The following is a 14,821-nucleotide window of genomic DNA, read 5'->3' as shown; positions in this document are numbered from 1 at the left end:
CTATTGGAGGCATGTGAGTGTGTTTCACAACCAAAGGATTAAGCTTGGCTATGATGCTATCCATGATGGAATAGCTGCACATACTATTTAGCAAGTCTATTTCAAAACTATCGCAGTGCGATTTGAAAATAGAGGCAATTTGTTTATTTGAAACCATAATGAATGGCAGTCACTTCATGTATAACATGGACCAAGAGAAGGGAACGAATACCAGTTAATCAGATTCTTTGGTCTAATTTCTTAAGGGAAGACTATTAGCCAGAGCAATGGGAAAATAGAGGAACAATAGTGAACAATTTAGCTACTCAAGCCAGTTCCATGTTACTAAAATGATGCCTAATCTGCAGTCCATTTGTATGTATTCATCTAATCTTGTTAAAATAGTACCTTTAAATACCAACTTAAAATTTAAACATAGGTTGACTGCAGTTTAAATTAATACTTCATCCGAAAGAAGGCACCTCCAATAACAAAATTGGAGAATTGTTGAACTCGAACATCAACTGTTTCTGTCTCCACATTTGCTGCGTTTCTTTAGAACTTTTTAAAAATTTCAAAACAATGGAGTATTTTCTCACTACTGCCCTGGAAATATTTGTTTAGATTAAATTGCTCCAATGCAAAAGCAGAGTGAACACTCAATGCCAACTCTGCAACATGATTAAACTATTGTGATGGGACTTCTTTATGCCTTTGTTACCTCTGGATTGGATTGTTCCACTGTATTCCTGATTGGTCTCCCATATTCAACCCTTGGTAAACTTTAAGGCCCTGTCTTAAATCAAAGTCTCATAATCTGTTGCCTTGTGATCACTGACATGCGTTGGGTCCTGGTAAAACAACATCTTGATTTTAACATTTTCATCTTTGTTTTATTTCCTTCTCCATCTGTAATCCCCCAGACCACAATCCTCAAATATTTGTGTTCCTTTATTGCCTGTTTCTTCTGGACCATCCCCAGATTTTACAGGATATATATGGGACGGTCCAGAAGAAACAGGCAATAAAGGAATCTATATATAATCTTTGCCTTCTTCCTTTTGCACATAAAAATTAGTTTAGAAACTTGAATAGGGACTGACCCAGGATCTTATTGGTAAATATATCACAGGATGTAATACTGAGTCACACTATAGGAAGGTCCCAGATTCAGTCTTTGACCTACATTAGTTTGATGGTCTCAAAGGAAATCAATGGTTGCACTAGACCTGGATACTGGAGAAAATAAATTGGAATTCTCATTGTCGACAGAATCAAGCAATTTATCCTCAGCAAAATGCCTGCTGGAGATGTGGTAAAGACATACTGGAGATCGACTATGACTCTGCTTATCGTTGAATAGCTTCCCAACAGTTGTTGTCTGTGCTCACCGTGAAGAGTAGCCATTTGGGTGAAACAGAGGACTGCCAGCACCTGTGAAACTGTATCTCAGCAGGAAAGAGAGAGAGTGAAAGAACATGGGGGAGGGGTGGAGATTTGAAAAGGAAGGAATTATAATAAACACCCTTGGATAAGCATATGAATTTACTCTTTAATACAGAACGAGCAGTAGCACAGGCTGGCACAGAACCTACTGACAAAGTGAATGTAACAAAAACATAGCAGCCTAAAAACATGCATTTTTTTTTAAAATGGCATGAAATAAGCATGAGGTAGAAGCCAGAGAAAAGTGGGGGGTTGGGCTTGAATAGCCAGAACCAGCTCTCTGATGTTGAACTATGGCCATAGGGAAAACAGAGGTTGAGGGCACATATGGTGCTAATTAACTCAAAATCAACCCTACCATTACGAGGTATGTCTTGGACAAAGAGAGAAACAAATCAGGTGGAGATATAAAAAAAAAACACAAGGGCTTTCTGTTTAAAGCACAAAATGATGCAAGAAAGGATTTCATGAACCTGATTAGAAAACCAAAATACTGCCCAGTTATGACGAGATCAGACTGCACTGAGCAATCCTGATCTTCCATGTAATAATTTAAGTATCAAACGGGGTTAGTAACTCCATATCTGTAGTTTAAAAGCAGGCTTGATTCAATACTTACAACTTCATCTTTGTGGTGACAACAGCTGAACAAGATATAAATGAGCAATGTTTTTGAATTCCAAATCAGTGCAATAAGTTGCTAGAGGCAGCTTTTAAAGGTTCTTTTATGAAAAGATATCCCAATTGTGGCTGTTGCTATCTGTTGATGTTGCACAAAATATTTCAATTGCGCCAACTCTGTTGTTGTTGCATTATTCCTGCAAGCTGTATCACCAACATAAACTGTCAAAACTATGTCTGTGGAAATACCTAAATGTGCCAACCATAGCTACATCAGCAGTTTTAAATTGTTATGCTAATCATACAAATGGTGTAGCTAAATAGATTTAACATCCAGAATCACACCAGTGCCAATCATATCAGTCTTTGCAAACTATGTGGTTTGTGTTTAATGCATTCCGATTCAAAACTATACCATCACATTTTTATTTGCCCATCACCAGTCAGTCAATTAGGCTGACTATATTTAGAACTATTGGCAAAAGAAATTATACCAAAGATGATATTAAAAAAGGAAAATAAAAACACTAATAACTTCAGTGACGAGGGATAATCTGGTGATGAAAGCAACAAGTGACATCAGTTTTTCTAAAGCTTATTATTGCATGGGATGTGGTGTCACTGGCAAGATCAGCAAATGTTGCCTGTCCCCAGTTGCCCTTGTAAAGACTGAAATGATCAGAAAGCTAGAGTCAACTAGATGTTGTAGGTATGGAGTCACCTTTAGGCCGGAGCAGAAAAGGAGGGTAGATTTCTTTCCCTAAAAGGACATAGCTACATTATTTTTACAAGAATCGATAATGCCTACATGATCACTATTTGACAAATATTATTTCCAAATTTTATTGAATTCTAATTTCATCATTTGCTATAGTGGGAATCAAACCCAAGCTACCAGAACATTAGCCTGGGGAATGGATTGCTTAGATCAGTTATATTAGTACCATGACACTGCCTCCCTGTGAATTTCACCTCAAAAATTACATCTCAAAGAACCAAAGATAGACCATTTGGGGAATATGAAAGGACCTCATGTAAGATCAACCATTGGCTTTATAAAATAAATGCTATAAATAAAAAAAAAAGCTAACTTCTCCTTAAAACTGAGAACCTAAATGGAAACGTTCAGAAGAAGTCACAATTCTGCCCTTGGGGAATTCAGGTGGTATTAGGACAACACATCCCTCGGGGGAAATTAAAACACTTTTAAATTTCAATGAATATTTCCAAGGAGAAACTGAAATTTCCCAAATTCTGATCAAAACAAGTGTTTCTAACTTCCTAGCTCACCAAAAAACCCCAGCAATGAGAGCGACTGGCTAAAACAAACATTTAAATATTATATAGAATGGGTAGGACTGTGCCTAAACCAGACTAACTCAATACCTAATAATGAAGCATGATGCAACAATTTTGGGAGAGCAAATGTTTTAAGCATTAATCTGTGTAAGATAGATTCCCAAGAAGAACTCTAAAACACTAAGATAGGCTTCTCAGCCAAAAGGACACAAGGGAAAAGGCATTCAGAAATAAACCGCTGTTCTGTCAAATGGGTCCAGGCAAATCAGCAAATGCCATAACCACAGAATTAGTAGGAAACAAGAAACTTTCTGTTCCATGTCCTGGTGATCTATTTATCCATCTGTGGGAGCAAACTCCAACTATCCAATTACAGATGCCATCACAGTTTCATAATTTAAACTTCAAGATTCAAACCCTTCACACTGGAAAGAGCAAGCCAGATCTGTGACAATAATAGTGACTGATCTGGTTTCATCTTCAAACATTAAAACATTTAACCTATTTTTTAAAAAAAACTGAAATCCAACTGTAGAATGTTTAACACCTGCCATTTACTTCATCCCTCCTCAGTATCCAAGGGCCCAACACACCTTCCAGGTGAGGCAACACTTTACGTGCACTCCACTCAATCTAGACTACTGCATTTGCTGCTCACGTGATCTCCTCTACATGGGGAACTGAAGCATAGACTGAGTGACCACTTTACAGAACACTTACATTCTGGTCTACACAAAAAAAAATGACCCTGAGCATCCAGTTGCCTGCCATTTCAACACACCACCTTGTTCCCTGGCAATGTCTGTCTCACATCTACTGTAGTGCTGTAGTGAAGCTCAGCACAAACTGAAAGAACAAACACCTTATTTTTCTGCTTGGGAACTCTACAGTCTTCTGGACTCCATATTGAAATTCAATAATTTTAGGGTTTGAGGCACCCTCTCCCATATCCTTCCCCCATCCCCCACACACCAAGTCTTGTTATCACATGGTCTGCTAATACACATAACCCATTGTTAACCATTAATTGTCCTTAATAATAGCTGTTCATTCTCCCAGGTTGACCCTTTTGTCTATCCAACTCATCATCTGTCTCTTTTGACTCTGCCTCCACCTATTGTTTACTCCTTACCCACTTCTCTCCACCTTATCTTCTGGATTATAAAAAAAAACAACAACTTTTGCCTCACTACCATCAGTTCTCAGGAAGGGTCACTAGACCTGAAAACGTTGACTAACCTCTCTCCACAGATGCTGCCAGACCAGCTGAACTTTTGCAGCAATTTCTGAATTCACAAACACTTAAACCTAAACTCTAATCACTCACACGTTAGAAATATATCAGCAAAATATTTCTATGTTATGTAGTTTATATGATGCATATGTACACACACACACACACATTCATATACACATCAATAATACAACCAACAGATATTCTGCTGAAATGAAGTATTAGTTAGAGCAACGCTCTGCAGATTTCCAATCATGTTGTTTAAAAGGTAGCAGTCTTGAGTCCTATAGCATGGTAGTGATTTAACTGCTAACTTGGCCTGTCCCATCAAGGCAATGGTATAAAGACTCCCAGTGGGAATCTAGGTAATTATAGGTGCTTGTAAATTCCTCTGGTCAATTAGAGTTCAATAAAGCTTGTAAATGTCCAGCACAAAATGCCTTGCTTTCTTTCTCTTTGAAAGTTGTTTTGCATCAGGTGACAGTATGATCTGTGAAGGATATGTGCTAAGTGGAAGACTAATACTAAACTCGTATCTAAAAAAAATGCACAAACAAGCACACTTCTTGTGACATTTCTCACTGAATCAGAAGACATCTTATTTTATCTTCATAACAGAGTTGCCCCATATTCTTTTGAGAATCCAGGGTTTCACAGCAAGATGATATACAGAACTTATTCGTTGGAAGTAGATATTTGGCATTTAGCAGTACAGAAGATTGAGGGTAAGTTTGGGTGCATCATAGGGCAGAGCTGACACTTTGTAATAATGGGAATGACCTTAAACTTCTGCAGAAAGAAATTCTGTGTTTTGACTGAATGAAGTTTGGCTACGCAACACTTAATGGGATTGTTTGGAGTGGAATTGGGAAATATTAATAAGAGTGGTTACTCTTTTATTTGGTGTTAGATAACTTTTATGACGGCAGAATCTGGAGTTGTAAAGTGGTCTTTATGGTGTCAGAAAAGCAGCATATATGTAGGAGACACAGATTGGGCAACACTGGTGCCAGGCCACTTGAGGCTGGAAGCACTGATTTGTAGGATGCTAAGAGATCACTGAAACTAAAGAATCATGTTTGCTTTTCAGATTCTGGACATAGTGAATTTCTCTCTGTCCAAACAATTAATTGTATTTATTTCTCAAACAAATATCACTAATCAGAAAATTTGCACTTTGATTTAAAAAAAAATGCAGTTTGTCTTGGTTATGGACCCAGCTGATGTTATTTCTGGACAAGTCAACTCCCACAATGAAATCTGGCTTGAGAGATCATATTTTTTTCTCCCTGCATGTGGTAGTCTTTCAATTAAACCCAAGTGTACACGGCTTCGATTTGGTTTTAAGAATAAAAAAAACAGAAGTGTTTAATATACAAAGTTTGAAAGATTTTGAAAAACATGGTAAACGGAAGTCTCATCTACACCCAAACATCCTCGTTTTGCACAAGGAAATTCCAGAGATACATTTCTTCCCTTTAAAATCTGTAGGTTTGGCTTAACCGAGTCTTCTCAGTTCCAGTCCTGTGGGCTGCATAGCCTTTCTCCTTAAATCACTTACACAACTGAGAGCTTAGTCTTTTTTGGTATTCTAATATTCTGTAGAGTTTAACCAAACTCTCCTCATCTGGAAATGTTACAACTACACTCCTTCCCAGGAGGTAATATATTCCTTGAACTTTTCCAAGCAATATTCTTTTCTAAAAGAGACTATACTTGCTTCTGACCCCCATCAGATCTCCTTTGAACTGCCCTAAAGCTTTTGATCCAAAATTAACATGAAATCTTGCTCATTCCCGCTTCTGTTCAACTAATGCATTAAATGTCTTCTCTCTACGATCCCAAATCCCTACAATATAAACAAGTTTCCATTAACACTCCAGGAGGTGTATAATGGTTTAAAATCATGATTTCAGAAAGTTAATTTTTGAACTTCACAAAACCAACACCCATATGACACTAGTTGAAATATTATTTTTATATATACACAAAAAAGCAAAAGTCAGTTTAAGCAGAACCTGTATGTCTGAGAACCTTTTGACTTTTAAGATATTAGGTAGAAGTAAGCTCTGTCAGTCTGAAACTTTATGGTCATACTCATGAGTCTACGATGTTAAAACCCTTTTAAAATTCAGAACTGATGAGCTTTGGATGAAACGACCCAGAGCAAATTCACCAACTTTGTTTCTCCATAAATACAGCCTGATCTGCTGGGTCGTTACAGAATTTTCTAATTCCATTTCCCCTTTGAAATATAATTATAATATTATTTCTAGATTGTTTCCTCATGCAACTTTGCATGAAGAATCCATTATTTTTGCTATCCTTAATATTAAGCTAACTGTTTTATAATTCCCTGAACTGGTTCCATCTCTCTTTACAATTAAAAATAAATAACATTAGCCATGTCCAGCATAAGTTTTTCTGAACATATTTTAAATGTTTAAAAAAAAAGTATCTCTACTACTTCTGCCTTAGAGTTTTTTTAAATATATACAGATGAAATTTATCCAAACCAATGATTTTTTTCCAGTTAAGTTTGATTAGTTTATCAATTTCCTCCCAACACAATGCATTATTTCATGGGATAGGGCATCACATGCCAGATCAGCATTTTTTGATGATCTTTACTTTTCCTTGAACTAGGAGGCTTGCTAAACCATTCCTGAGGGCAGTTAAGAGTCTCACATCAGTGAAGGCTCTAGAGTCTCACATCAGCCAGGTCAGCTAAAGTTGTCAGATTTCCTTCCCTGAATCACTACAAATCTCAACTTTTTACAACTATCAATTGTAGTTACTTCATCAACATGGACAGACTAGCTGTCAACTGTTGATTACTTTCTTGAAAAAAGAAAATGAATCAACCTGAACAGGGATGTTATTATACACCTCTGGACCAGGTGGGACTTGAACTAGGGCCTCTCAGATCAGAGGTAGGACATTACCACAACAGCCATAATTTATATTTGTTACGATTAGAATGTAAGTTTTACTAGCTATCATGCCAGGATTTAAAATCAGTCTCCCCAGAGCAACTACTTGCCATTACATTCCTGTCTCCCGCATATCTTCAAAATCAAAACTGAAATAATTCTAAAGAAGGGAACCTTTAAAATGTTGTTATCACCCTTTTTCTCACTTTGCAGATGTTGACTGATTTGCTGGGTATTTCTAACATGTTTCATTCGTTAGGTTTATATCTTCTGCAGTTTTTTGCCAATTAGAGCTGTGTGTGCCTCCCAGAACATTGCTCTGCTCATAAACTCCATGGTGTACACAGGAACAGCACCTCAATTCTTTTTCCTCTATCAAAAGGTGCTAGTACTTCCTGTAATAGATTTCCAAAGATATCCTTCGAATACCTCAAAAAGTAGCTATTCTTCAGATTTGTTCCCAAGCAGTGTACATCAGCAGCATTTTTGTTCAAAGATTTCTAATTCAGGTCTCTCCTAAAAAGGTACAGACTTGTTTTGAAACATAATACAGCATGCCTCCAGTATCTTGCCCAAGTTTGTAACATGTACACCAAACTGGTAAGTCCCAACAATTCTTTTGTAAAAGCACAGATCACAGTCAAACCATTTGTTTTTCTAACTTGTTATCCACACTTTGCACCAGAGGTTATGGAATAGTAAGCAGGAGAGAGAAAACAGCTAATTTTCCTTCCTTCTCTTGGGCCATCTCAATGAACATGCCAAAAGTAGACACTAAACCTGGACATTAACAGCTGTTAACCTAATTATATTCTGCCTATTAAAAATTGGGCAACAGGGGTGTCATTAGTAGCCTGTTCAATAATTAAAACCAAAAATGGAGTTGGTAAGGACAAGCCAGGGAACTATAGACTGGTGAGCCTGATGTCAGCGATGGCCAAGTTGTTGGAGGGAATCCTGAGGGACAGAATGGACATGTATTTGGAAAGGCAAGGACTGATTAGGGATAGTCAACATGGCTTTGTGTGTGGGAAATCACGTCTCACAAACTTGATTGAGTTTTTTTTTTAAAAAAGTGTCAAAGAGGATTGATGAGGACAGAGCAATAGATGTGACCTGCATGGACTTCAGTCAGGCGTTCGAAAGGTTCCTCATGGGAGACTGATTAGCAAGGTTAGTTCTCATGGAATACAGGGAGAGCTAGCCATTTGGATACAGAACTGGCTCAAAGGTAGAAGACAGAGGGTGTTGGGTGGAGGGTTGTTTTTCAGATTGGAGGCCTGTGACCAGTGGAGTACCACAAGGATCAGTCTGGGTCCACTGCTTTTCATCATTTATACAAAATGATTTGGATGTGAACAGAGGAAGTATAGTTAGTAAGTTTGCAGATGATACCAAAACTGGAGGTGTAGTGGATAGTGAAGATGGCTACCTCAGATTACAATGGGATCTTGACCAGATGGGCCAATGTGGTGAGTGGCAGATGGGGCTTAATTTAGGTAAATGCAAGTGCTGCATTTTGTGAAAACAAACCTTAGCAGGACTTAATGGCAAGGTCCCAGGGAGTGTTGCTGAACAAAGAGACCTTGGAGTGCAGGTTCATAGCTCCTTGAAAGTGGAGTCATTGGTAGATGGATAGTGAATAAGTGTTCGTTATGCTTTCCTTTATTGGTCAGATTACTGAGTATAGGAGTTAGGAGGTCATGTTGCGGCTATACAGGACTTTGTTAGGGCACTTTTGAAATATTGCATGCAATTATGATCTCCTTTCTATCAGAAGGATGTTGTGAAATTTGAAAGGGTTCAGAAAAGATTTACAAGGGCGTTGTCAGGGTTGGAGGATTTGAGGGAGAGGCTGAATAGGCTGGGGCTACTTTCACTGGAGCATCAGAGGCAGAGGGTTGACCTTCTAGAGGTAGGTCCTCTAGAAACCATGAGGGACATAAATAAATAGACTAAATCTCTTCCCTGGGATGGGGAGTCCAGAAATAGATGGCATAGGTTTAGGAATGAGTGGGGGTGGGGGGTGGGGGGGGGGGGGAAAGATATAAAAGCAACCTAAGGGGCAACATTTTCACACAGGGAATGGTGCACGTATGAAATGAGTTGCCAGAGGAAGTGGAGGAGGCTGGTACAATTGCAACATTTAATATGCATTTGGATGGGTATATGAATAGTAAGCATTTAAAGTGATATGGGCCAAGTGTTGGCAAATGCAAACACATCAGGTTGGGATCTCTGGTCAGCATGGCTGAGTTGGACCGAAGGGTCTGTTTCTGTGCAGTCTATGATATACATACATAGAAATTTTCTATTAGGAATCAATACTCAATTATCTGGAGTTGAAATCCTGGATGTTTTTTATCTCAAACAAATGGCAGTTCCTGAATAGTTAGTTTGTCCCTGGGAAAACCAAAGTACAGAGCAGGATTGAACATGAGTCTTTTTTTTTCCCTGTGTGGCTCACTCACATTAGGTGGTAAATCAAAAAGTACCCCTACAATATAAATGAAAGTTGTGAAAGAGTATCTTGAAATTCACCTTTTGGATAAATACAGCTCTCCTGGTGTGATAATAAACCATGCAAGCATGCGGATGTGATCATTAATCAGGTGGATGATTGTGGATATCAGTGATATTCTTTTGCTGATATGATTGCTTAAGCTGATAGAAGAATATGGAATTTGATTTTTAGAAAGTACCAGACAGGAGGCTTGATAATACGCTTGCAAGGTGTAGGAAAAGATAGCAGTTTCAGAGTGATGTGAAGGGGGAAAAAGGGAGGCAATCATACATGTCCAATGTGTGGTTAATATTAAACATTACATAAAACAAACATGGCAGCAAAAATATCCAACTTTATCTGGAAATATATTTAAAGTACACTGAAATTATTGATTTCAAAATGTAAATATCATTGCAGCTATTCCCACTACCACCCTCAAAAAAAAAATTAGCAAATGTTAACATGACCCAAACCATGCATATTTGAGACTTGAATGCCAATTAAGATACCTAGAGTCAGCTACAAAACTGATTGATTATTTCACTACAAAGTGAGATTACAAATTGAACAAAAGAAAAAAGGGTGATTCTGATTGGCAGAAAAATTCCACAAAACACAGATACACATAGTCCATTAAGCTCACATAACTATGCATCAGAACGTGAGCGTCATACTTAGACATATTTACACACTATTGTACACACACCTATTTAAATAAATTTGATCTGCTTTTGAAATATCAAGTGGAGTTTCATTGATAACATAAGTACATTCATAAAATAGCAAATACTATCACATATATGCATTCTTAATCACAGTTGGTATGTCCAGTTTTCAAGTAGTGGTAGAAGTAGAACCCCGTTTCACCTCAACAATATTCCTTGCAGGTCATTTAATACATATATGTAGTATATTAAGTAGCTGCCTGCACTCATTAAATTGCAAACTGTAATTATAACTTTTGATAGATGATCAATTTTATTTATGCCTTGTAAATTATCGCAGTGTATATATTTAATATCATTTTGGCATTAGGCAAACATGTAGCATTCATGAAACTGTACTTCAGAGTAATAAATATTTAACAACTCTTTTCAACACCATTCTTGTACAACTGCTACAAATTGAGCCTTGAGAATGCTCATGCATAATTTATACTACAAAACAGTGAACTTTTTGAAAAAAAAATCAAAATTATGAAATTAGAATACTGAATTCAGAATTTTTCATGCAGAGCTTGAACCAACACTTTTTTGTTTTGCTGGGTTATAAATCCACCAGCAATTGAGCCCAGATTTTGATACTTCACATTTATAACAGTAGGATGGGAAGGTATCCCGAACATACTCTGCAAAAGTATATTTGTTCCCTTTGGTAAACACCTCACCAAATGACCTCAATTTCTGGGTGAGGTGAGGGATGCAGTGTATTAATGGTTTCTAATAAAGAACAAATAATGGCAGGGATCATTTAGAAACCATTTGCACATGAAGTCTGCTTCAGAACTCAAGATCATGGCTGTTTATCTTCAACTCCACTTTTCAGCCTTTCACTCATTGCCCTTGGTTTCCTGACCGATTAAAAAATTGTCTATCTCAGCCTTGAATGTACTGGATGACCCAGTCTCAGCAGGCCTTTGTGGTAATAAATTCCATTGATTGACTAGCATCAGTGAAAATTCTTCCTAATCTCTGTCCTAACTGGGTGATCCCTTACTTTCATATTATGACCTCTGATTCTAGGCTTGTCAACAAAGGCAAACAACCTCTCCACATCCAGCCTGTCATTTAATAATAATTTTTTTTCCCCCCTTCATTCTTCTGAACTTGAATGAGTACAAACCAAGCTTACTCACCTTCTCTTCATAAGACAATCCCTCCATACTCAATCAACAGGTGAACCTTTCTACACTGCCTCCAATGCCAGTATATCTTCTTTAGATAAACAGGATCAAAACTGTTCACGGTAATCCAGGTCTGATCTGTATAGTTTTAGCAAGATCTCCCTACTTTTATATTCTATTACCTTTGAAATGAAAAGCAACATTACATTTGTCTTCCCTATTACCCATTGAACTTGTATGGTAACTGTTTGCGATTCGTGCACAAGGACCATCAAAATTACTGTGCTTCAGTTTTCTGCAGTTTTATCATATTTAATATTCACCTCTTCTGTCCAAATTACATAATCTATTTTGCCTACTCAATTAACCTTTCTATATCCCACTGTGGACTCAGTCATCCACACTATTTACCTTCCCATCTATCTTTGTGCCATTCACAAACTTGGTGATAGTACATTTACTTGAATGATCCAAGCATTTAATATAGGTAGTAAATAATTGTAGCCCCAGAACTGATCCCATTGATACACTAGTTACAGATTGACATGATGAAAATGCCTCCTTTATCCCAACTCTCCTTCTTTAGTTAGTGATTTTTGTATCATTGCTAATATACTAGAGTCATAGAATCAAAGATGTACAACACAGAAACAGACCCTTTGGTCCAACTTGTCAACGCGAACTAGATATCCTAAATAAATCTAGTCCCAATTGCCAGCATTTAGCCCATATCCCTTGAAACCATTCTTTTTTCATAAACCCATCCAGATGCCTTTCAAATGTTGTCATTGTACCAGCCTCCACCACTTCCTCTGGTAGCTCATTCCATACACACATCACTCTGCATGAAAAGGTTGCCCCTTATATATCTTTCCCCTCTCACACTAAACCTATGCCCTCTAGTTCTAGACATCCCCCACCCAGGAGAAAAAAAACCTTGTCTATTTAAACTATCCATGCCCCTCATGATTTTATGAACCTCTATAAGGTCACCCCTCAGCCTCCAACACTCCAGGGAAAATGGCCCCATCCTATTCAGCCTCTCCCTATAGCTCAAGCCTTCCAACCCTGGCAACATCCTTGTAAATCTTTCCAAAATCCTTCACAGTGCCCTTCCTATAGCAGAGGCGCCAAAATTGCACACAGTATTCTAATAGTAGCCTAACCAATTTCCTGTACAGCCACAACATGGCCTCCCAACTTCTGTATCTATGCTCTGACTGATAAAGGCATGTATACCCCAATCACCTTCTTCACTGTCCTATAACTGTGACTCCACTTTCAATGAAGTATGGACCTGCACCACAAGGTCTCATTGTTCAGTAACTCACTTAATAGTAAGGTCTTGAGGAGTATTAGCTATGTCCTGATTTACATTTCCAAAATGTAGCATTTCACATTTGCCCCTGCCCTTCATGTTTATATTCCAGATTACTAGATTCCACACTATTTTATTTCCATTCTATGCCCTCTAGTTTTGGACTCACCTACCCCGAGAGAAGGATCACCCATGTCCCTCATGATTTTCAAAACCGCTGTACGGTCATTCCTCAACTTCTAGAGCTTCAGGGAAGATAGCCCCAGCCTGTTCAGCCTCCCCCTATAGCTCAAACCCTCGAACCCTGGCAACATCCTTGCAAATCTTTTCTGAACCCTTTCAAGTTTCACAACATCCTGCCTACACCAGAAACACACAGTATTTCAAATGTGGTCTAACCAATGTCCTTTACAGCTGCAACACAACCTCCCAACTCCTACACTGACCCATAAAGGAAAGCATACTAAACGCCTTAGTCACTATCCTATCTCCCGACAACTCCACTTTCAAGGAACTTTGAACCTGCACTCCAAGGTCTCTGTTCAGCAATACTCCCCAGGACCTTACCATTAAGACGCACAAGTCCTACACTGATTTTCCTTTCCAAAATGCAGGATCACACATTTATCAACATTAAAATCCATCTGCCACTCCTCCGCCCATTAGCCCATCTGATCAAGATCTCATTGTACTCTGGAGGTAACCTTCTTCACTGTTCACTACACCTCCAATTTTCAACCAGCACCTTGGGTTTTTATCTGAGTAAGTTATCACACAAGGCTACTTATTGAATGCCTTTTGGGAATCTTCTGGTTCCACTATATAACCTACTTGTTACCTCCTCAAAACAGCTCTAATAAAATTTGTCACATGATTTTCCCCTCTTGAAATTATGCTGATTATTTTATTATACTGAATTTTTCTATACTACATTTTATTATACATCCATCAACCTGAATCCTCAAATGAAATCTATAATGTGCATTGTATTATAAGTTAAGTTGTGATCTGGGTGGTGATGAAAATGAAAGCTTTTCTGTCTTCAGAACCCTGAAGTCTTTTAAAGGTTCAGTATTGGGTAATTCCCTCCATTTGATCATGGAGGGGTCTCTGAATTGTTTGGTGCATATTGGGGCATTTTTTAAAAAAGGTGAGGGGGTAAGATTTATAAAAGAAGTGGAGACAACTTTGGCTTTTAGAAAAAGTGAGTGTGTGCAGAATGAATTTTCAGATGAAGTGGTGGATGCGGGTGCAGTTAAAAGACATTTGGATAAGTACATGAATAGAAAAGATTTGAATGGATATGGACCAAAGGCAGGCAAGGTGAGACTAGTTTGGTTTGGGATTGTGGTCAGCATGACTGGTTAGACCAAAAGATCTGTTTTCGTGCTGTATGGCTCTATACTAATCCCCCAATAAACGAATTAATTGGATTTTGTTTAAACAAAGGATTTGGAGAAAATTATTTTTTCCAATTCTGGCTACCAGACGAGTCCAGTGGATTGTGAGCCGCGGGAATGAAGCAATCCCCATGTAACTGATTCGGAGATGCCGGTGTTGGACTGGGGTGTACAAAGTTAAAAATCACAACAGTTGGACTATAACCTGGTGTTGAAAATTTTAACCCATGTCACTGAGGTAC

At 38.1% G+C, this 14,821-nt stretch overlaps 1 protein-coding gene across 4 annotated transcripts in view; it reads right to left on the bottom strand.

Moving 5' to 3' along the window:
- Positions 1–14,821, bottom strand: part of LOC122548410 (protein lin-28 homolog B-like) — a 252,926-nt gene that overhangs the window by 221,795 nt on the left and 16,310 nt on the right. The window lies entirely within an intron of this gene.

The sequence above is a fragment of the Chiloscyllium plagiosum genome, chromosome 3, assembly GCF_004010195.1.
Source record: "Chiloscyllium plagiosum isolate BGI_BamShark_2017 chromosome 3, ASM401019v2, whole genome shotgun sequence".
NCBI lineage: Eukaryota > Metazoa > Chordata > Chondrichthyes > Orectolobiformes > Hemiscylliidae > Chiloscyllium > Chiloscyllium plagiosum.
Note: the sequence above shows the minus strand (reverse complement) of the source record. Positions and strands in the feature narration are given on the sequence as shown.